Genomic DNA, 22,571 nt, shown 5'->3' on the forward strand with positions numbered 1-22,571 from the left:
AATATACTGTAAAATAATAAAAAAAGTAAAGCATAATATAAATACAAAAACCAGCAACTATGTTAACAACAACATAGTTGTTTATTATCGCTATCAAGTATTATGTACTGTACATAATTGTATGTGCTGTACTTTTATACGACTGGCAGTACAGTACACTTGTTTATACCAGCACCACCACAAACACATGAGTAATGCGTTGTGCTATGATGTTAGGTTGGCTATGACATCACTAGGCAGTAGGACATTTTCAGCTCATTATAATCTTATGAGACCACTGTCTACTATGTGGTCCCTCGTTGACCGAAAGGTCGTTATGCGGTGAATGACTACACAGCTGGAGGTGCTGAACTACTCCCCCGACACATGCATCCCCAGTTTCCCTGAGATAGGGAGCCAAGCCTGCTCTGGGCTGGATCCGGGTGTTCACATAGAATGTACTACTCAGTGATATTTCCTTTTTCAGAAAATTTCCATGATGGAAAACCAGAATTTTCAGAGGTGTCTGGCAGTTGCCCCTCCCTCCTCTCTCTTCCTGCTGCACTGCATTTACCACCAGGAGAAGGTCCTGTTACCTCTTGATCTAGGGTCAAATCCTGTATGACAGAGGACACTCCCCACCCTTAAATTTCATTCTAGAAGTTCTAGCCAGTGACTTAGTAATTTGACATTTTCTTCTTGTTTGATTTCCTCTTTTGGAAAATCAGGGTACAGAAGGTCTCAGATGTTCTTGCGGAGGAAAAGATTTATTTAGCTCATGATTAAAGGTATCCGTCTTTTAAAAGTCAATGCCCAAACATTGAAATCCTGGCCCTTTACAGCATTGATGTGAGTCGTGAGTGGTTAAGCTGTCAGAGTTGTAAAAACTATTTTCACTAAATTGAACTGAGAAAGAATATAGTGTATTGGCAATTGGGGGAAGGGGGAGAATTGTGTTGCTCAGGGCTCTTTTAATTTTAAGTGACAGAGACTCCAAACTTATAAGACTTAAGCAAAGAAGTGGTCATTATAGGTTCCCATAACCAAATCACAGGAAGGTCACCATGGAACTGACCTCAGTGTCAACGAGGTCCAGGGACTTGAAAACCATCAAGAATATGCCTTGTCTTCCCCTTCTCTCATCTTGGCTTCTGCCTCAGACCTGGCTTCTTGCTCACTAGCTCTTTCACATGTTAAAGGCATAAGGACAGGCAGTTCTGAGGCCATATCCTTATGCCTAGGGTTGCAAAGGGAAAAGATAGATATCACCGCCGCTGCTGTCTGGAAAATCTCAAGGAAAGGCTTGGGTTGGCCCTGGTTACACCTGTACCACTGGCTCATCCCTGTGATCAGGTAGGTGGAGTGTGCTAAGTGACTGCCACACCGGAATTACAAGACAAATGGTTGTTGGGGTGGTGGGGAGAGAGGGGCAGTTCGCCGAAGCAAGAGTGAGGGCAAGTGCTGTTACTGAAAGGAGAAAAGGAGTCTGGGAAGCCCCAAACAACAGTTACACAGAGAAGCCAGAGTGGGATTTAGCCTATGACCTTGCTGTGAACCATAGAATCACAGAGGTTTGAAATGGAAGGGTCTGAAGTATCTGGTTCCATCATCCAAGTGTGGAAACTTAGGGGCAGAAAGGTCTAATGATCTGTCCAAGGCCACAAACCCCAGATGCCCACTACACAGGGTTCCTCTACAGCTGAATTTGCCAGTGTTCCTCTACAGCTTGAATTTGATATCCAGCTAAATTTTTCATCGAAAATCCATACTTGGTAGATTTGAGTTTCTGCCAATGAATGATGTGGTAGAGTGTAAAGCAGATAACATGGTAGTTAGCATTTGCATGACATTTGCCTTCATTTGCATGACATTTGTCTATGTTTATGTCACCTGTACAGAAGTGGCTATTATCTGGCAGCAGAAATGATTTAGCTCACAAAATCTCAGATCTTGAGTCTAAAAACAGATTAGAAATATAGGTGAAGTATTAGAAAATGTAAGCTAAAGTATTTAAATTATGTAATCATAAAAAACCCTTTATTAACACTATTATCCTAGTTACTTAGATGTATTGTTTATCCTTTATGTGATATAATTGAAAATCAAGTGTCCCTAGTAAATAATTAAGCTTACATGTTGTATTTTCTGTGCAGTATTTTATTTTACAAGATTATTTCTAACCCATGGACTCTGTCTTCATGACTGAGTTTCATATGATTTATTTGGTTTTGTCGAATAAGCTAAAATGCCGAATACTTACTGTTTTGAGATTCGAGGAGGCTTTGCATGTAACATGAAAAATTCAGTCTCATTACTGGAATATTTTGAATTAGACAGAACTTTAAATTTTGAATTTATATTCTGTATCTGCCACTTATTGGCTCTGAGACTTTGGGCAATATTACCAAGTTCATGTCTATGATAAGAGCTAACCTCTTACCACAGACATAATAGGAGCAACCCTTGGGGCATCAACGTCGAACTCAGTGAAATCAGCTATGAAGAGGAGTGTGCTACGTATTAGACTTCAATAAACGTTAGTGTTTTCCTCCTCTCTTCTAATCAGGCAAAAAGCCTTTAGTTAAGCAAAGAGTTACGTTTGGAAGCAACTAGTCTCGTAATCAGATGTTAGCCAAAATTTGAGCTAATGTATGAAGATAGCATCTTATATGGAGACAGCATCTAATATCTTATATGAAGCGAGTACGTTAAAATCTTAAGATGTATATTGCTACTCTTTAATAGTGTGCTGAATCTCCTCAAAATAAATCAACTGTCTATACAGTTATCATGAAATAATAATAATGAGATAATATACAATATCTACAAACACTGAAAAAGTAACAGGTATGGGTAAATACAGGTACCGTTTTTAGTATTACTACTGATGATAATAATACTGTTAAAAGTCAAGTGGAAACAAAGTGAAGCACGTTTCAGGTTGTAAACTATCTTAATTCTATAGGCAGTGAAACAGAAGGTAGAAACACACATGACAAATGTGGGAAAGGGTAAGCATCCTATTTATCGGTCAGGTTGCTCAGGGCTACCTCCTGAGTCTGTCTTTGCTAAGGTGATTTCGGTGATGATCCAATGTTCACTAGGGTGTCTGAGGGGTACTCAGGTGAGGTTGCCGGATGAGATGGAAACAGGCTTGTAAGCGTTCAGAAGAGCCTGGTCTAAGCTACAGTTGCTAGTGGCAGCCAGCCTTGGGGACCATCCCTGCTCGTCTCATGGAGTGACAGTCAGCACTCGTAAAGCTGGATACAACAGCTACTGGTTCCTGCCCAGGGAGGGCCCCAGATGGAGGTCTCTGTACCTGCAAAGTGGATTGTAAACACATCCATTATGATCCTGAAGGACAGAAACATGTAGAGAACAATGAGGGGCCCCTTGCCCTCTAATGTGAAGTCAAATCATATTTCAAGCAAGAGGAAGGCTTTACATGCTAGGTCAGGATGGCATGAAAGGGTAAGATGTTCTTAAGGACTAACAGGATGTTAAATATGGAAAGGCTGGTTATAATAGTCAGGGGAATTATGTTGAGAAAATAGGGCAGGGGAGAAATGTAGAGTAAGAAGCATCTGGCTTCCTCCAGAAAGAAGTGGCACCCTGCCCCTTTCACTTATTTTTTCTGCTTATGCATCCCTTCTCTTTGCTCATTGTGGCCAGAAAATGGAGATTTCATAAGAATGGGATTGCCTTCACTTTTTAGGGCCACGTTACTTGAAGCAGTTAATATGTTTATGGATAATGTCTCATTACTGCCTTTTAAGTCGAATTCCAGACCCCCGACATCACTTCGATAATAACACACCTGTCGGCATGACTCACGCCCCGAAGGTCTGTCACAGGCTGCTCTTCAAACAGCCTCGACAGCCATCTGCCTCTGTGCAGATATCGTTGTGCCATAAAACACATAGTGTCTCAAGCTCTGCTCCCCTCCCTACGCCCTACTGACCCCACTTTCTTCTGGCCTGGTGCCTGGTCAAGCCTTGGGAGGCCTGCGCAGCTCCCAGGGCTGTCTGGTGAGTGTTCCGCCTTTGAGATGTTGGCTCAACCTGTGGCTGAGGAGCCGAAGAGGGTGAGAGCCTGGCGTGGCTTCAGCGCCCGGTTTAGAAGTTTTATTATGTGTTCTTACATGGGAATGGTGTGGCTCAGGGGGTGAGAAAGGGCCGGTAAAGGTTGCCTCAGGGCCCTGATGCTGGGAGTCTCCCACTTTGGCGGGATTCCAGCTCTGGAGTGGAATGGTTGGATATTAGCAGTTATAGGAGGCTATGAGAAGGGGGTGTGACAATAAAGTGGAGGCTCCCTCCTAGGGAACAACTGTGGTTGCATGTCGCCAATGACGCTGTCACACGAATCAGGTGCAGCAGAGAACCCAAAAATAATGTTGTTTTGGAAACCATAGACCCTTTTCCCCACTGGCCACATTATGGGAAGGAAAGAAACAAATTTAATGCAAGTTTAAATCTATCAATAAGTTAAATCCTGTAAGACAATTTGGTAAGTAAATTCGAATCAACTACTGTTGGAATTTAAATCTCCTGGTGAGATTACTAGTTTCAAAGCACTACTTTTGTATTATCACCAAAACTTGATAAATGTCAAATTTGGTTATGTGAGATCACAGAAAGTTCTGAGAACCACTATTTATCTGATGCTCTTTGGTCTTGACATATATTAGGTTGGTACAAAAGTAATTGTGGTTTAAAAGGTTAAAAATAATTGCAAAAACCGCAATTACTTTTGCACCAACCTAATATATACCTGGCTAGGAGACAGGTATGCATGTGTGTGTGTTTTGAGAGGCTTTCCTTAACCACACTCATTGAATCAATAATGTCCACTTTTGATTTACTTTTATAAAAGACAGAGTACCTTATCCATTACGTATGATTTTAGGCAACTTCTGATAACAATGACATAAAAATATTTATGTGTATTTCTTATAGTTCTAAGCTAAGTCTATCATAATGTTGCTATTGTTATTGTTTTAGTGCTTATCATGATATATTAGAAATTTCATTGCTAGTTTTCATAACCTTGTCTGTTCTGCAAGAACTCCTTTTGCTCAGGAGTAGCAAAATGTAGAAAAATGTTGAAGAATATATTCTAAATATCAACAGTAGTTGTTTGTGGAATAAGCTAAAGATTACAGGTGACTTTTATTTTCTTTTGTCATACTTTCTGTATGTTCCATCAATTTCCACAATAAAAGTAATTTATAGTTGTTGAGTGCTTTCTCTGTCAGTTTTCATACTGTCTTTTATGCTTATTATTACATAACACCTTGCCAATAATCCTACAAAAGCCGTCTGATTATTATCCTCACTTTACACATGAAGAAACTACAGTTTTAAAGGGTTTAGATAAGTTTCCCCAAATGATTCATAAATGGTAGGACCAGAATTCAAACCCATGTGGATCTGATTCCAGAACTTGAGTTACTGACTACTGTGCTCAACTTCATTTCTTTCGTAATTAGACACACACACACACACACACACACACACACACTTTTTATTCTAAAGATAAACAGTAAATCCCACTGTTGAATTTAGCATGTAACTTGCATGACAAAATTAAATGTACACCCAAATTTCCAGGCACATCTACTAAAATTAGTCTAACAGCTAATTAAGAAAAAACTTAAATTTACTTAAATTGAGGCTCACCATTTTCAATCAGCTTAAAAGTGTTATTGGACGGTATCCACTTCTATGAAGTTTAGAAATACATTAGAAAAAGAGAATTAGGAAGTAGGCATAGAAATTAATTAAATTTTGAGAAAGAAATCTTTAAGAAATGACAATGTAAATTGGGTTGTTTTTGCTTTTTTGTTATTTTTTTTTTTTTGACCTGTAGAAGAAAAGGCTGAAGGAAAACAGGACACTACACTTCTTCCTAACTACAGCTGAAGTAAAGGAAGAACTATGGCGTGGTCAGTGTGAGCAGCTGTTCTCCAATCTCAAACCACATCTGGAATATGTTTAGTTCGGAGTACCACATTTGAAGGGAGACCTGAGCAAATGGACTGTGTCAGGTAGGGAGAACATGGTAGGATGAACGTAGACACAGCAACATATGAGATATAGTTGCCCAACTGCTGATTGTTGCAGGGAAAAGGCTTGAGGGAAAAGGTTTGTCATGTTGAAGAAGGGTTAGGTTTTTTCTGTATCATGCCAGAGGGCAAGACTAAGGCCAATGAGGCAGGGGTCAGTTCAACATAAAATGAAATTCAGAATCTAATAAAATGGGCTGCAAGTGAACTAATGAGGATCCCCAGAACTCATCAAACCGAAAGAAGATTGTCCGAATCTTCTTATTAGAAGGGGACTGTCTACAGTACCAGTTGAGATGGTAGAATTTTCTTAGTCAATTTTAAAGAAATGAGAGGCAACTTATTTTAGGGAATGCCATCTTATATTATCTTTCAGTCTTCTTTTGCCACACATTTGTATTCTTTTGTTCAATAAACATGTCTCCAAAATTGTATGACTTTGTGCTGCCCTCTGAAAATTTGCTTTGAAGCACTGAAAATTTTCCCTCTCCATAAATGTTTATTTAACACAACTCAGTAGGAGAAAATAGAGTGGGGGGAAGAAAAACATCCACAAATCTCAGAAAACAAGTAGAAACTTTTTAGACAAACACGAACAGAGAACATGAGATCTAGACCTATTCTCAGCTAAAATTTTAATATCTCATGTGATCTTCAGTAAGGTAAGTTATTTAAGGGCTTTGTGCCTCAGTTCCTTCATCAGTAAAATGAATTTAATAACTCTTGCCTCATGGCTGTTATGGGAATTAGTGAGTTAATGTTTGCCCAGTTCTTTGAGGTCCTTGGATGAAAGGTGTTGTATAAATACTAGGTATCATTATTAACATTTAATAACCATATCTATACTTATGATACCAAGTGTCCTAAGAAACAAAAGCTGTTACAGGCCACAGAAAAGTTTTCAAAGATGTATTTACAAAGGTCTATGAAGGACTAAGTTAGAATTATCAAGAGAGCTTTGTGTCTTATTGTCAACTTAAACACTGTAGTCTCCAGGATTCAACCTGATATTTAGCTATATATTCAAGGGATGCTTTTAAAAGTGTTTTTGCTGTCTTCAGACTAGTTTTTCTTACTACTTTAAACTAGTGGTAATTTTGGAATCCTCAAATTATTTCATTTTTCTTATCTAATTACAGTCTCAGTGGAACCTTCTGATTACGCACATATACTAAGTGTGGTAATTTTTATCTTTTTTTCTCTTGCACAGAGCATCTTTTGACCTTAATGTAGGAAGAACACATAAGAATAGCTGTTGACCATGGTGAAGAAAGAGACTGCCTTGCTTTGTCCTCTCTCCTGGTCTTCAGGGCTCACTGCTGAAGAACCCTGCTGGAAGGTTCTTCTCACTCCACTCCTTGTATTTATCAAAATCAACAGAAGCGGGTGGGGAGTTGAGAAGCGGGAGGTCCTTCTTTGATCTCAGATAACAAACTTAAAAGATAATCATTCAAAAAGAAGAAAAAACAAATATAGAAAAAAGAGCAACAATGAGATATTGAACAGCTCAGCTGTCACCTACGTATCTGCTTCAAGATGACTGGTAGAAGAGTCCTTCACACGAAACAGCAAATCACCCGATAGAAAAAGGGGCAATAGTTATGAACAAAAATGTCAAAAAAGAAGGCTGACTGATCAATAAATATGAAAAGATGACCAGAGAAATGCAATGAAACAGTAAAGAGGCATTGTTTCACACTTTAGGTTGCAAAACATTTTTATTTAAAGAATACCACATGTGGACAAAACAGTGAAGTAACACTGCTGTGGGGAGTATAAATCGATACATCTCCTGGAGAATAACTTAATACGATCTAGTGAGGTTGAAGATATATGTACACTACGGCTCAACATTTCCGTTCCAGACTTGACACTCTAGAGAAAGTCTTGCACATGTGAACAATGAAATGTGAACAAGGACATTCATAGCATCCTTTGCTTGTAATGGTGAGAAACAACCTAAATGGTGGAAACAATCTAAATGTCCATCAAAAGGAAGTCAGTAAATAAACTGCGGCGTATTCATATAATGGAACACTGTACACTATACAGCACTAAAATTGAATTTACTAGAGCAACAAGTATCACCCTGTATCACTATTGATAGTTCTCAAAAAACGTAAAGTTCAGGACAAAAAAAAGAAAGTCTGTAAAAGCATACGGGTAAAAATGTCATTTACATAAAATTTAAAATATTCAAAAGATGATGACTGGTCTTAATTAATATAGAAAAATTCAAATACTTAATCTGCATGTAGAGTCTGAATTCCCAGTCTTGGCAGTTTCCCTTAAGCTAGTATTTCAGCACTTTCTTGAAAACTTTCGCCCCGTTAGTGCCAAGTAATTGCGACAATCAAGATTTCTATAGAATTCTTTTTTTTTTTTTTTTTTTTTTAGAATTTAGTAGGCATGGGCTCCATGGGTCCCCATACCCCTCCAAGAAATATTTGTTCTAACCCAGAGCTGTCCAATAGAAACATAATGTGAGCCACATATTTAATTTAGAATTTTCTAGCAGCCACATTAACAAAATGAACAGGTAAAATTAATTTTAATAATAAATTTTATTTAACTAAACATTCAAAATATTCTATATGTAATCAATGCATATTTTAATAAGACATTTTAAATATTTCTTTACACTAAATCTTTAAAACCTGGTGTACACTGTACATTTAGAGTATATCTCTACTTGGATGCTAAATTTTCTTTAGAAATACTTGCTCTGCATTTAGATTTCATAAAATTTAGAGTTGCAAAGGTAGAGTCACATACTGAACTTGTTTCAAACATACATAAGAGTTTTCTAACTAAATTGAATATTGATTTTCAAATTTTAATTTTAATTCACTAAAACTAAATAAAATGACAGATTCTGTCCCTTAGTCTCACTTGTCACATTTCAAGAGCTCACTTACCACATGTGGCCCTTGGCTTCCATATTGCACAGCGCAGTTCTAACCTGTGGTACTAAGAAACTATCTATACCCACCTACATGTCCTCTCTGAGATGCCTCTTTTCATATTATTGAAATCAAACCAAACAAGCATTGAGTGGCCTTGCTGGACAAAGGTAGCCACACACAGAGCCACTTTTAATGAATGGTGTGCGTTGACCAGCGAGAGTCAAGGCCACTTAATGACAGGACTCTAGTCTGATTTATACAAGGTCAGACAATGAAGTTCATGAACTCATCCAAAAAAAAAAAATGCTACATACCTCATTGCTGAATATCACTATGGTCACCTTGGAAGTACTCCCCTCGGGAAGCTATGCACTGATGCCAAAGCCTAGTCCACCCTTCAAAGCAGTTTTGAAACTCTTTTTCTGGAATGGCCTTCAGAACTGTCAACGTATTACACTTGATGTCTTGAATGTCACCAAAATGTCTTCCTTTCAATATTTCCTTTATCTTTGGGTAAAGAAAGAAGACACTGGGGGCCAGATCAGGTGAGTAGGGAGGGTGTTCCAATACAGTTACTTGTTTCCTGGCTAAAAACCCCTTCACAGACAGTGCTGTGTGAGCTGGTGCATTGTCGCGATCCAAGAGCCATGAATTGTAGGTGAGAAGTTCAGGTCTGGTAACTTTTTCATGCAGCCTTTTCAGCACTTCCAAATAGTAAACTTGGTTAATAGTTTGTCCAGTTGGCATAAATTCATAATGAATAATCCCTCTGATATCAAAAAAGGTTAGCAACATCATTGCAACAAGTTTGTGAACTTAATTGTCAGACCTCATATCCTCAGACACCTACTTCCTAAACCTCTCAGTGGCCTGTTGCAGCTCTTGGCTTCTACTATGCAAAGCTGGGGAGTCCCCCAAGGTTCAATACGCTTGGGTGACTCTGTGTCGGGAGTGTCTGTATTAAATTATTAAGTTCCCAAAGTGTGAGCCATTTCATTCTTCTAAAACACCATCCCTTTTCCAAGTTTGGGGCTTGGGTGTCCTCTGGTACTCCTTGGTAATTGCTAGATTGGATCCTTAAACACAAAAATCTAGAGGAACTCACCTGAGAAGAAGTACATAGAAGCTCACAGAGGAGAGAAGTAGGAACTCAGAGTGTACGATGATGAAGCAATGGTGTATGTGGGTGCAGACAAAAGGACACTGGAGAATTCAAACTGAAAGGGAGCCTGTGAAATTTAGCTAAAAGCCAATGGGGTGCAATTTGGCAGAGAAGGGATAGCGCTTTAGAACCAGAAAGTCAAACTGATCAGGCCCTGAAGAGAAACACATCTGCATTATCCTGACTTTGCTGCTTGGAGTCCAAAGCAGTAAGCAGAACGCCTTGTTAGGAAACAGCAACCAGAGTGCCACTGGTTCATCTGGAGGGATATTTGCTTTTGAAATGAAAGGCTATCAGACTCCACAGTATTCTAAAGTATCCTCACGTTTCCCTTAAGCTTAATGCCAGCTTATGCTTACAACGCGTCCACTCGCGCGCTTGCACATTCACAGAACCATAGAAAGAGCAGAGAATGGTTCCTGAAGAAGACTGCAACAAGCCTTTGGGACTATTGATAATTAATAAGGCAGGCAGTGGCAATTAATATGAGCAGAGACGGGGCGCCTAGTGTTCTCCGAGCCATCGCGCATTTAAAACGCTCACCCTGTAATTTACGAGTGATATTTAATACCTCAGTGACCATAAACCTCACTGTGTTATTACCACTGCTTAGCATCCCTTTGATGTCCTGCCCAGCTCTACACAATCCAAAACAAATTACTTTCAGGAAGCTGGGTATTATATAAATGCAGGAAAGTCCTAAGTAATGCACAGGAGGAATATTTTCTGTGGGTTCTGACGTGTCACAGTGGGTCTCTGTCAGTCTGACTGCTGAGGGGCAGGAGGGCTGTCCATCGGAGGGCTGTCCATCTGTCACACAGGGGCGGGAACGCTGACTTCCAGGTGCCACGGATACCACTCTTGAAGCCGACAGCAGAGGCAGAGGTAGTCAGATGAAGACCCTGTAGGAAGTGATGGTCTTAATGAGCTACAGATGTGTAAGGAACAGACCTTTCGTTGACATTTTTGGTGGCCTTTTCACAGTCTTCTTCCATGCTATCACATGGGCTTCCCACTCCCAGCAGCAGCTGTTCAAAACTCTGCACTCTCTTCAAGGCCCGGAATCCCCACATCTGCTGTCTTGGAAGATGAGATAATGTGCTTCCTCACTGAGGAAATCAAGATCATCAGGCAAGAACTCCTCCATTTTCCCTCCGCAACATATTCTAACATGTTTCCCCATCCTTACTGAATACTTTTATCTTGAAGGGGACAATTCCTTCCAAAGGAACAACACGTTGTCCTGAATCATGACCCTTCCTCTCCGTTAGCACCATGAGCTATAAATTATCCCTGTGTCTCTTTTGTCCTCTCCCTCTCCACTGGTTCCTCACTTTTGGTCCTCAAATATCGGATCAAATATACTGCATCCTACAAATGAACAAGCAAGCAAAATAAAGTCTTCTCCATGACCACATTCCCTTATTTCTGAAGTCCCACTTTTTACTCTCTCTGTCCCACAACCAGCTTCTTGAAAAGAGGTGGCTTTTGTCTTATTCAGACCTTGTCTTCATTGTCAAGCTGATTCTGTCCTCAACAACCTCTATTAAGAATCTCCTGGTAGTTTTCCATATCCCATAACCCCCTTCTAGGCCTCAGCTTATGAGACCTCCCACAGGGTTGAAAGTTATTGCCCCTCTACTCACCCCACCCCCGTAACGTGAAACTTTCATCTCCTAGACTTGTGTGCTCATATTCTTGTTCAGGATTTTTATTTTCCTGGTCTCTTTTGCTGGCTCTGCTTCTGCTGCCCATGTGCAGTCCCCTCCACTGTACACGCTTTCTGGGTGATCTCATCCTCTTCACTGGCTTCAGCCATCATTCAAGCATCAGTGGTTCCCAGTCCTAGTTCTAAACCTCAACCCCCTAAGCTCTACCAGTTTCCCATTACAACTCCATAGGTAAGCTTTCCAAAATAAAAGTTATAATGAAGGATAGAATATTTGCAAGGTGCCAAAACATCACTTCCCAAACCACTTGCTAATTGCAAATGGGAAATGTATCTTTACAATGGAGAAAAACAATGGCTATCACCTTTTAACTAAACAAGTGATCAAATGTAGTATTAATAGTTGTGAAACAACCTGACATTATATACCTGTTGGCGAAATACACTGTAAAGTATAGGGCATTACCTGTAAATTATTCATGCCAAAAATATATAACCTGAGTGTAATCAAGTCTTTAGATCCAACTTTCTGTTACATAAAATACTGATGATAGAGGAACAAGCTAAATGATACCACAAGGTAACAATCAGGCAAATCTAGATTGTGAGACCTCTGTAAAACAACTGGCCTGGTCTCTTCAAAAAGACAATCAATAATAAAAGTCAATATCATTTACAAAATGGAGAGTGTTGTAGAATAAAAGAACTAAAAAGAGATAACCAGATACAATGCATGGAACTTGATTGGATCCTGTTTTGAAACAACCAGCTATAAAAGACATTTTGGGTACAATGTGGGAAATTTGAACATGGACTTTAGATACTACTTGAGAAATAGTGTAAATTTTCTTAAATGTGGTAATAGTATCGTGTTTATGAAAAAGAATGTTCTCTTCTTGGGAGATCCATGCTGAGTAATTTAGGGATGCATTTTTTTGAGCCTGCAACTTACTTTCAAGTATTTCTGCAAAAAACAAACATCTCTCTCTGTATGTGTAGAAATTAAATGTGGCAAAGTAATAATTTTTTAACTTAGGTAATAAGTTTAGGAGTATTCAATATCCTTTCCTTCAACATCTGTGCATGTTTTCAAATTTTCATTTTAAAAATTAGAAAAACAGTAGTCAAAAACACAAATATAAGTTGAAAACTTCCTCAATCTCCCACCTACTCCTTCTTTCCTGTTCACTGTTCACCAAGTATGTGAAGCTAAAATGGTGTCATCTGTAACTTCTCCCTTCCTCCTCAGATCTCCTATCTCCCTCTGTCCTGTCAGCAGGTCTTCATTTCTCCATCTCCGGGGCGGCCCCCTTCCCCACTCATTGCAGCTGCACTGCCCTCCTCAGGCCTCAGTCATGGCTCAAGCCTCTCCCCAGTCAGTCCATTCTCCGCACTCACTCCCCTGATGAAACCTTTCTTCAGGTCCCCTCACCTGCAAAATAAGATCAATTTCCCAGAAATAAAAATATTGAAAATAAATCTGGAAGTAAGGTCATAGAGGAGGTCAAACTGACATCCAGATATACCCTTAGGCTTTTGACTTCAAAGTTAGGCTGCTCCACTCCAGGCTTCACCTTCGTGCTGAGAAAGCAAAGAAGATGGCCCTAAGAAAAAGTAGAGTGCTCCCTGTTGGACCTTGAGCTATGTGCCTGGAGGAAGAGTTCGTTTATGGATCAGCAAAGTAGTATTCTAGATTTTTAAGGCCTATAAATGAGAGAGTCTTTTAACTAGCACAGCTCTGACTTCAGAAGCTCAATGAAAGACTCATTTTATCGACTCCAAAAGAGGTTTATAACACTGTTGGTGGAGCTGAGGGGAAGCAGACATTCTCATACATTGTTAGCATGAATATAAATTGGTATAGTCCCAATGGAAGACAACTCGGCCACATCTAAATGAGTATGATCCCGATGACGCCACTTCGGAAAATTTGTTCCACAGATATACATGCACATATGCAAAATGATGTATGTCGTATGTAATTTTTCCATGTCACTCACTGAAGTATTGTTTGAATTGCCAAAATATTGAAATCAGCCAGTTGTCTAACAATAACAGACTGGTTAAATCAGTTATGGTACATCAACCTAAAGGAATGCTATTCAGCTACTATAGGCAAATAGGAAAGAAAGATCTCTATGCACGAATACCTAGAAGATATGTTGTGACATGGGAAAAGTAAGGTGTTTCAGGGTGTGTATAGTACTCTAAGGTTTATGTTAAAATGTGAGGAAATAAGAGAACAGATGTTCAAGAACTAAAGAGTCACAATGGACACACCAAAATCACGCAGCAATATTGACTGCAAAAAGCGCCTGTCACACTTCTAAGGTTAGGAAAACACAGGGAAGACACTGGGGTTATCAGAACTTAGAACCAGGAGGAGACATTCATGGATCTGGGACTTGACGTCTGAGAAAGGGGCTCCACCTGGCTGGTGCTGTTGTCTCTGGAGGGGAGGTAGCATGGACACTACGGTTGGTTCTGGCAGTGTAGGTACATGCTGAGATGGGAACCAATTGGGCTGCCAAGCTCCCCTCTTCCTGACTTCCAGTCTTCCTCTAATGTTCTCTATTGGCTGATGTCCCAGAGAACCAGCTGACCAATGGAAGTGTAGTTTCTAGAGCCTCAGAGTGGAGTAGAGAAGGATCGATTTGAAGCTGACATGTAGTGGCTTAGTAACTAGCACACTAGATTCAGTAAGGATGGCCAACTGGGGCACAGACAGGATCATCCGCATGGCTGTTGGAAGTGGTGCATTTGTCAATGACGATGGACTTCCCACCGTGCTCTGGAGCTGCCCCTTCCCACCACAGCCTGGGCTTAGTCCTGGCAGCAAGAGTGAGGTTCAGATTCGCAGCACTAGATTATGTGTCTTCTATGGGCCAGTCTCGGCGGGCTTTTTTGCATACATTATTTTTATGTACCCTTCTGATATCACTTGTGATGAATAATATTGTCAGCACTTTACAAATGCGAACATTGAATGAGAAAAAGAAACACTTGTAAGTAGAAGATCCCTTTACTCTTCCCATCCACCACCCCATGCATTTCTCCCTCCTGTTCATTCTGTCAGATAGTGGAGGGTGAGTGGAACTAAAACAACGCCCCCAAGTGTACGCCTTGGGTCTCATTCGGGACAGATGAGGTGGCAGTCATGCCATGACTGAGCCGTAGCACCGTTGCTGGAAAAACAAGCCTGAGCCTGCTCCAGAATCCTAAAGCACTGCCTTCTCAAATGCCTGCCTCTCTGTCTGCTCTCCCCAGTGTCCTCCCTTCTACATCCATCTTCAGGTGCCCAGTCCTGAAAGATGGCTCAGCAGCCAAATGAGCTTTGCAACAGGAAAAGACAACAGTTGACACTATCTCCTTGAGTCAACAGCTGTGGCTGAAAGCAAATAAAAAAGATAGCCCTGTGGTGTGATTCCAAAGGAAATGCTTAGAGAAGCGGGTTTCACTTGCCTTCCCCAAAAGGCAGAATTTGTCTTTCACAACAAGTTCTTAAAGCCTGTTTGTTAATCATATTGATGCCTTGCCAGCTCCTCCCTGACCCCAACCCATGTTTTCTATTCAGGGCAGAGAACACTCCCCCCACACACTTCTCCCTGTGACTCTGGGGTTGGAGGAAGGGCTAATTTAAGTGTTCCTCGCCTTATCTTGAGGCCATACTCCGTAAAGGAAATTCTTAAAAATCAAAAAACTTATTTACACAATAGCTATGATGCCAAATGAATAGCAAGCAGCTCTTAACTGGGTTTTATAAATAGAGTAGAAAGAGTATCTTCAGAAAACAGATAAACAATAATAAATTAACCAAAACATAAACTTTGCCCTTCAAGTGCCTCACTTGGATACATAAACAACAGTTGTAACAGTTGTGCCCTCTTTATGAAATCTCACCATAAGAACTTTCAAACTTACAAAATAACCACATTAACAAATGATTATTTGCTTTACAAAGGTGTCTCTGCAAAATAACCATAAAGGATTCTTTCAGTTGTTTCCCCAGTAGGATTCTCTTCCCCCAAATTTCAGGTACATGTCAGTTCTTAGAGTAAGCCCATTTTGTGAAGTCAAGGGCACCGGTGCTCTGTACAAGGGGTTTTTATTTTACCAGTGGAGGCTGTGTACAAATTCCAGTATCAAGTCCTGCCACGAGGCCTCATATTTCTCATTTTGGTTTCACTTCTGTCTGCTTCCCGTGGAAGCCGGGACCAATTCAAGGAATGGTTCAATAAGTGCAAATCTGGGTAAATTCCCCAAACCTTTCTTCCATGATCCACTCTCCTGGGTGTTCTCCGTAATCTTGCCATTCTTGAGACTTCTCTGAATGACCAAAATTAGTGGACATAAGTACCCCTTGGCTACATAGATTGAACTTTCCACTTTCCACCTAGCATGTCTCAGGGAAACTGAATTGTTTCGCTTTCAATTGCAATGTTAGGTCGGACGAGAACGAAAACCACTTGAACTTATAATAAAAGACTAGAACCACCTTTTCTTTTTTTCTTGACTACATTTGCACCCTCATTCCCTTTCCTCATAATATTTTTACATGAAAATGTATGTATTGCAATGTTACCCACAGACTTCTCTGACTTTTATCCAAACCCACAGGCCTCACTCAATACTGGGCACAAAAACCTAGCAAAGTTAGTCTTGGTAGATTTCTAAAACTTCCAGTTTCCAACCAGGCTAGAAATAGCATTGGAAAAAAAAAAAATCCTTTTGTATGATATGATGGTTTTGCTGCTAGTCCTAAGTCACCCTTTAACATGGTTAGGTTTGAAAAAGCCGCGGATTAAAATGTTAACTAAATAGATTAGACTTGAAGAAATTGGAGTATAGTTTGAATTAGGTTAAAGATTTGTGTTGGCCTTTATTTTACTTGAAATGGTTCCCCTTCCTCTGACTAATAATGGATTTGCCCAGTGACCAGGCGCTTCATGCCATTGTCTGTTAACATGAAATAGCAGAGGAGCCTGTGCAGCCCAGTGGGAAAGACCAGCTTTCGTGGAAATGCTTCTACCCCACGGAGATGCTCAGTCAGATGGTCAAGGACACACTCTGCTTATGGCGAGGGGTCAACAATTGCGCATTTCAAATGGCGTAACATAATCTTTTCTACGTTTACAATTTTCCCATTTGTTTCTCTTTCTCTCTGTATATGTGTATGTACATGGGAGTGTGTGTGTACTCGCACGCACGCACACACACACTCACACACACACACGGTCAGACAATTAAGTTCACGAACTTTCCACCATGACTTCCACGTATATATGGGGTGCCAAAAAATGTATACATGACTTGTATTCATCTTTTGTTATTGGTATATATTGAGTTTTACCATTTTAATAGTTTTTTTTTCCTTTCTTAAAATGTGTATACATTTTTTTGGCACCCTTTGTATATACTATATTTTTTTTAATTTAACTTTCCTGAGAGGTACTGTTGAAGAGAGTCCTATATTAATCTGTTAGTGCAAATCTGATCATTTAGAAGTAAGGTAATCTCTCTCCTAACAGCTGGGTGGGCCCCGTCCAAGTTTGAGGAGGCATTTAGACCACCCAAAAGCAACCATAATGCCAATATATTTTGAATATGAATGTAAAGTAAATGTTAGCTTTCCCAAGATTTGAGCTAAGTATAATAAACAACAAATGAGTCCAGAAAAATAATAGGCGGTTTAAGAAATTTGCTTTGATATTAACTATCAAGACAAAGATATCAGACTCAGTGACCATATGAAGAGTTACACATTCTGCTTCGCCCAAGTCAGGTGTAGCCACACGGAATGTTAGAGAGGCCCGCAGGTGTCTCCTCAACACAAGCAGAACCAGCCAGCCAATGGCAAAAAGATGGATCTCTCCGCAGGGGGTGAGAGTGGTCACCTTGATCTATTTGCCACCTCATGTTCATTAAGCTGCCTCAACCATCTATTGTCCCACGTGGCCTAAGTGAGCTATTAACTTCTCCTGTATAGAGACCATCATCTCTCTTTGTTCCTGCCCTACCTACGTAGGACCTATTAAAAAATGTAGACCCTGGGAGAATCCACACAATATTTGACTCAAATGAACTAGATAGAGTATCAATAGATTGTGGAGACACAGATTAGAAAAGTGAAGAAAACATGAACCTTAGCAGGAAGACCTTAACTAAAGAAGTGAAGGAAAGTTCTCCTTTTTAGAAAATATAGATACTCGTATTGACTGGAGTTGGGTTCTCATGGTATCAGGCCAGTGAATAAGGGTTCTCAGATAGAAGCCAGAAACTGCAAGGCATACAGAGGTAACAAAATGAGTAAAAAACAGTCTAGATGGAAACTATGGTGAGCCGGAAAGCATATGCTTAGTCTAAATGGAGGAGTGGCTACTACACTCCAGGCTATTGATACAGCAGCAGTGTAGTTAACTGATTTTCAAGAGAAAGCAAAGTTCTAAGGATCTATGAGAACTCTGAATTTTTTAATGTTACAAGCTAAATTAAAAAAAAAAAAATTAAACACCAGGCAAGCCAAAGCAAACACTTCTGTGCGCTGCTGTCTGCAATCTCTGTTGTGGGAAGGACATTTTGAGGGAGGTGAGAAGAGATGGGCAACATATGTCAGTGGGGATGCAAGCACAGCCTTAGTGATTAGATTCAAAACTGTTAGGGTCCTTTCCAACTCTGAGACTCTCATCTAGGACTGACAAACCCAGAGTTGGGGTGAAATTTGCTGATAACCACTGATTCTGTTTCTGACTCCATCAAAGCATGAGCAATATACCCCACAGTACTGAATAAATACAAGTGCCTCAATCTATCCCTTCATTTTCAGTTCAGACATTTCTTATTGGTCTCAAAGGAAGCCCATGAGAACAAAGTCAAAATTCAGCCAAATGCTTTTGATATTTATCAAATACCAGAGGTACAACTTTATCTTCTAGAGAAGAAACTCGGAAAATTATACCTATAGGTTTTACTAACAGAAATCCTTTACCCAAAATGATTTTCCTCCAGGTGCCAATGCATGGCTGACGACTGAGACTTGACTATCAAATGGTATCACAAACTTGGTACTCACTGAACGTTTTATCAGCCATCACTTGCAAAGCAACAGATCCCAAATCTTTCGTGGACAGATACCTAGAACCAAACTAAACCCGAAGAACAACAAACAAAAATAATGTTTATAATTTACAATCAGGTGCTTATGGAATCAAAGAACCAAGACAGAAGACCACAAGAAAGCTATGACTCAGCCTCTTTTTTATGAACTATGACCAGTGCTTTCTTTCTCAGTGCACCACCCGCCAGTGCTCTGTTACTCAAAATTCCCATGGCTCAGGCCTGACAGAGAGAGGGGACCACCTCTCTCATCACCATCATATATGGTGGGTCATATGTGGTTCTTCTGCATATGGACAGATAGGCAGAATGTGGTTCAAACAAGAGGTACAGGTAGCTGCCCAGAAACTTCCAAATTATGAGATGGGACATTTGTCCTTGCCTGTTCTAAGGCCTCTTTACACACTGGGCCACATAGACACACTTTTTGTAGAGGTCCCTGTAATTCATATGTTGAGAAGTGCATTGCTTCTCCATTGCCCTAGAGAAAAAGCGCTCTTTCTTTTTTTCAGTGTTCATTTTTGTTTTTAATTGGCTTTGTTATTCTTGGGTGTGACATAATATCTAATGCTTTCACTCTTTTATTGAATTAATACATTGGGCACTGGAAATACAGTCAAGCTAAACTAAACTGGTAAAATCCTTGCCCTTAAGGAGCTTACACTCCAGTAGCCGACACAGTGCTGCAATTTTCTTTGTTTCACAAGATCACACAGAGCTCGTCCTGAATTGCAAGCTTCAATGGAACATTTTATATTGGTGACTCTGTTCTAAAGAGCAAAGAAAATACATTTTCTCACTTCATGGTGTTAGCATCTAGACTTCCATGCGGTCCCAAAGGGAAGTCAGATTTTAAGGGACAAGTTCATAGCACCGGAATCTTGGGAAGGCAAAGTGATTGAATCTCTCACAAGCTTCCATGTGGGAGGTGAGGACTGGATATATTGAGAATCTGACAAAATTGAGGTAGCGTATCTTCTGAATTGATTCAAATGTTTGTAGCAAGTCCTTCTGTGCAAATTTTCACAACTTCTTTATGGTAATTAATTTCATGGAATATTGCCAAGTGGTATATTTCTCCTACTCACAGCCCCTTTCTAAGCACTCCTGGGAATGTCTGAAATATGAGATAAGCACTCTTAACTCAAAGTTTTATTAAAAAGTTTAATTAACACAAATGCCAAATGACACATTGACTGCTATTAAGTAGGTATACTACATGTAAATCTGTGAACTACTGAGTGACTTAAAATCCATTCCCCACAGCAATCCCAGGAGCCTTATTACTCATCCTGAGCAGGCAGGAGAGCCCCGGGGAAGGCACTTTCCCATGTCAGCCTCCCAGGTCCTCAGGACTTCACTCCGTAAAGCGTGGCAGTGGTGGTGCAGTCCCCTTAACTTGTTCTCTGTCAAACCCTCCCTTCTCCCAACTAGTACCGGCCCCAGCCTGATGGATCCTGTGGCTTTTCATCTCCTTCAAGCTGCCTCTGGGAAGCCACCCGCCTCACAGGAACTCTCTCACTTGTGTAAGCCTCATCCCCACCTGAGAAATATGTTTACCAAATCCTCTCTCAAGCCTCCAGAATATGTAGAATTACTTAACTTTTGTATTTTTCTAGCACAATTCTTTATTAGAACCTTAATTCTTCAAGGGCAGAAACTGTATTCTTACACATCCTTACCCTCTCAATACCTAACAGAGCCTGGTGCATAGTTGGGGCTCAGTTATCTACAGAATAAAGAAATGAAGCCATTATCCTGTTTCCCATTTTCTCTTTGGGAAAGATTTTCTTTCCCAAAGTATTTTTGAAGAGAATCTTCCTTTCCCATTGTGTCCTCTGAGTGTCTCTATGTCCCTCAGCCCTCCACCCTCTCTTTAGATGATTCCTTTATTACCATCATGTTACGTAAAAATAACTGAGCTACTCAACCTGTGATAAGCAGGGTAACTGAAGGACAGGTCTAAAAAGATTTTCTGTAATTTTTGTTAGAGTTAAATTAATGGCACAATCCACTACATGTTGCTGAGCAATTCCAGCTCGATCAGTCATCAGAGGAAACATTAATATATTTACAAATACCAGCAGAGAGGAATAGGGAGAGTGAATATGTACAAAAAAGTAGAGTGAAATAAAGAAGTGGGAAGAACAGAAATCAGAAGAGCTTGCAATAACGGTGCCAGTTATCTATCACCACACAAGTGCTGCATTGCAAATGAGCAAGGGCTTATAACAATAAATAGTAATTTTTGCCCCAAAGTCTCTAGGTCTGCTAGTTGGTTTTGCTGATCTGGGAAGACTTGGCTGAAGGTGGTGGATTCACTCATGTATCTGTGGTCAGCTGGGGAGTCAGCTAAGGGCTGGCTACTCTCAGGTGGCTTCAGCCTCTAAGCAGCTCTGCTCCACGGTGTTTCCTTCGCCTCAATACACACCAACCTAGACTTGTTTATATGGAGGTAGCAGACATCCGAGGGAGGGAGGGAAGGAGGAAGAGAGATTGATATATATATATATATATATATATATATATATATATATATATATATACAGAGAGAGAGAGAGAGAGAGAGGAGAGAGAGAGAGAGAGAGAGAGAGAGAGAGGGAGAGGCAGCATACAAAGCCTCGTGGGGCCTAGGCTCAAAACCAGCACACTGTCACTTCTGCCTCCTTCTATCGCCCAAAGTACGTTTCAAGGCCAGCACAGATGCCAGGGATGGGAAACGCACGTCAACTCTTGACAAGAGGAGCTGCAAACTCACATTACAAAGGGTATGGATACAGAGAAGGCTGGGAATTGGGGCTATTTTTGCCATCAAACCATCACACTTTACCTCAACCTCTATTTATGAGTAGCAAGGCACGCATACAACTGCCTTAGTTCGAGTTCCTCTGGAAGCTGATCCTGAGATAAGGCTCTAAATGCAAGTGGTTTCTTTGGATAGCGATGCTGGGAAACACTGGCAGGGAAGTAGGGAGGTGAGAAAGGGAAGGAAAGAGCCTTCCTTTGTTAGCAAACAAGTCCCCACTATGAATCCGCGAAGCTTCTTCTTGCGAAGAAACTCAAAGCCAGTATAGAATACATGCCTTACAGTGGTCCCACCTGAAGAAAGAGGGAGCTGGGATGGAAATACCCCAGCTGCCCTAGTCATTGGTTGACAACTGCGTAGGGGAAGATGGTGTACTATGCATGGATACTTTGGACCTGCCGCAGGAGCAGAATGGGCCTCCAAGTCAGCCAGAGAAAGTCTTCAGGCCCAGAACTGCCAACTTAGAAGCTGAGCAGTACGCACTGCGCTGGTAAGGGCAAGAGGGTACAGCAAGGCTCTGATAGCGTCCATTCTAACACCTGCCAGCTGCTGACTGCGGTGAAGTCTGCCAAAGGTTACTGCATAGCTAAGTGGAAAGATTATGGGTAAATCCAATTTTTAACTATGAACAAATCCCCTACCATCTCTGAACCTCATTTCCCTCAACAATAGGTACGTCATAAGCATTTTATAAGATTAAATTGAGATAATGTGTTTACGGTGCGTAGTAGGTAAATACATGCTAGAGGTTATTATCAAGATATTTTTGTTTCCATTTACTCATTTCTCAATACTTTGAGTGGAAATAAACACATTGTTTGAAATGTTTGATCGGGTCCCTTGTTTTTTTTTATATACTTTGATCATTCTTT

The 22,571-nt window shown here is 40.4% G+C and overlaps 1 long non-coding RNA gene across 1 annotated transcript in view; it reads right to left on the reverse strand.

Moving 5' to 3' along the window:
• Positions 1-9,488: 9,488 nt before the first annotated feature.
• LOC117022544 (uncharacterized) overlaps positions 9,489-22,571 on the reverse strand; it is a 66,072-nt gene continuing 52,989 nt past the window's right edge. The window contains exon 4 of the long non-coding RNA XR_004423062.1: positions 9,489-11,013. This is a non-coding gene — a long non-coding RNA (uncharacterized LOC117022544). The remainder of the gene's footprint in view (positions 11,014-22,571) is intronic.

This window comes from Rhinolophus ferrumequinum, chromosome 5 (assembly GCF_004115265.2).
Source record: "Rhinolophus ferrumequinum isolate MPI-CBG mRhiFer1 chromosome 5, mRhiFer1_v1.p, whole genome shotgun sequence".
NCBI lineage: Eukaryota > Metazoa > Chordata > Mammalia > Chiroptera > Rhinolophidae > Rhinolophus > Rhinolophus ferrumequinum.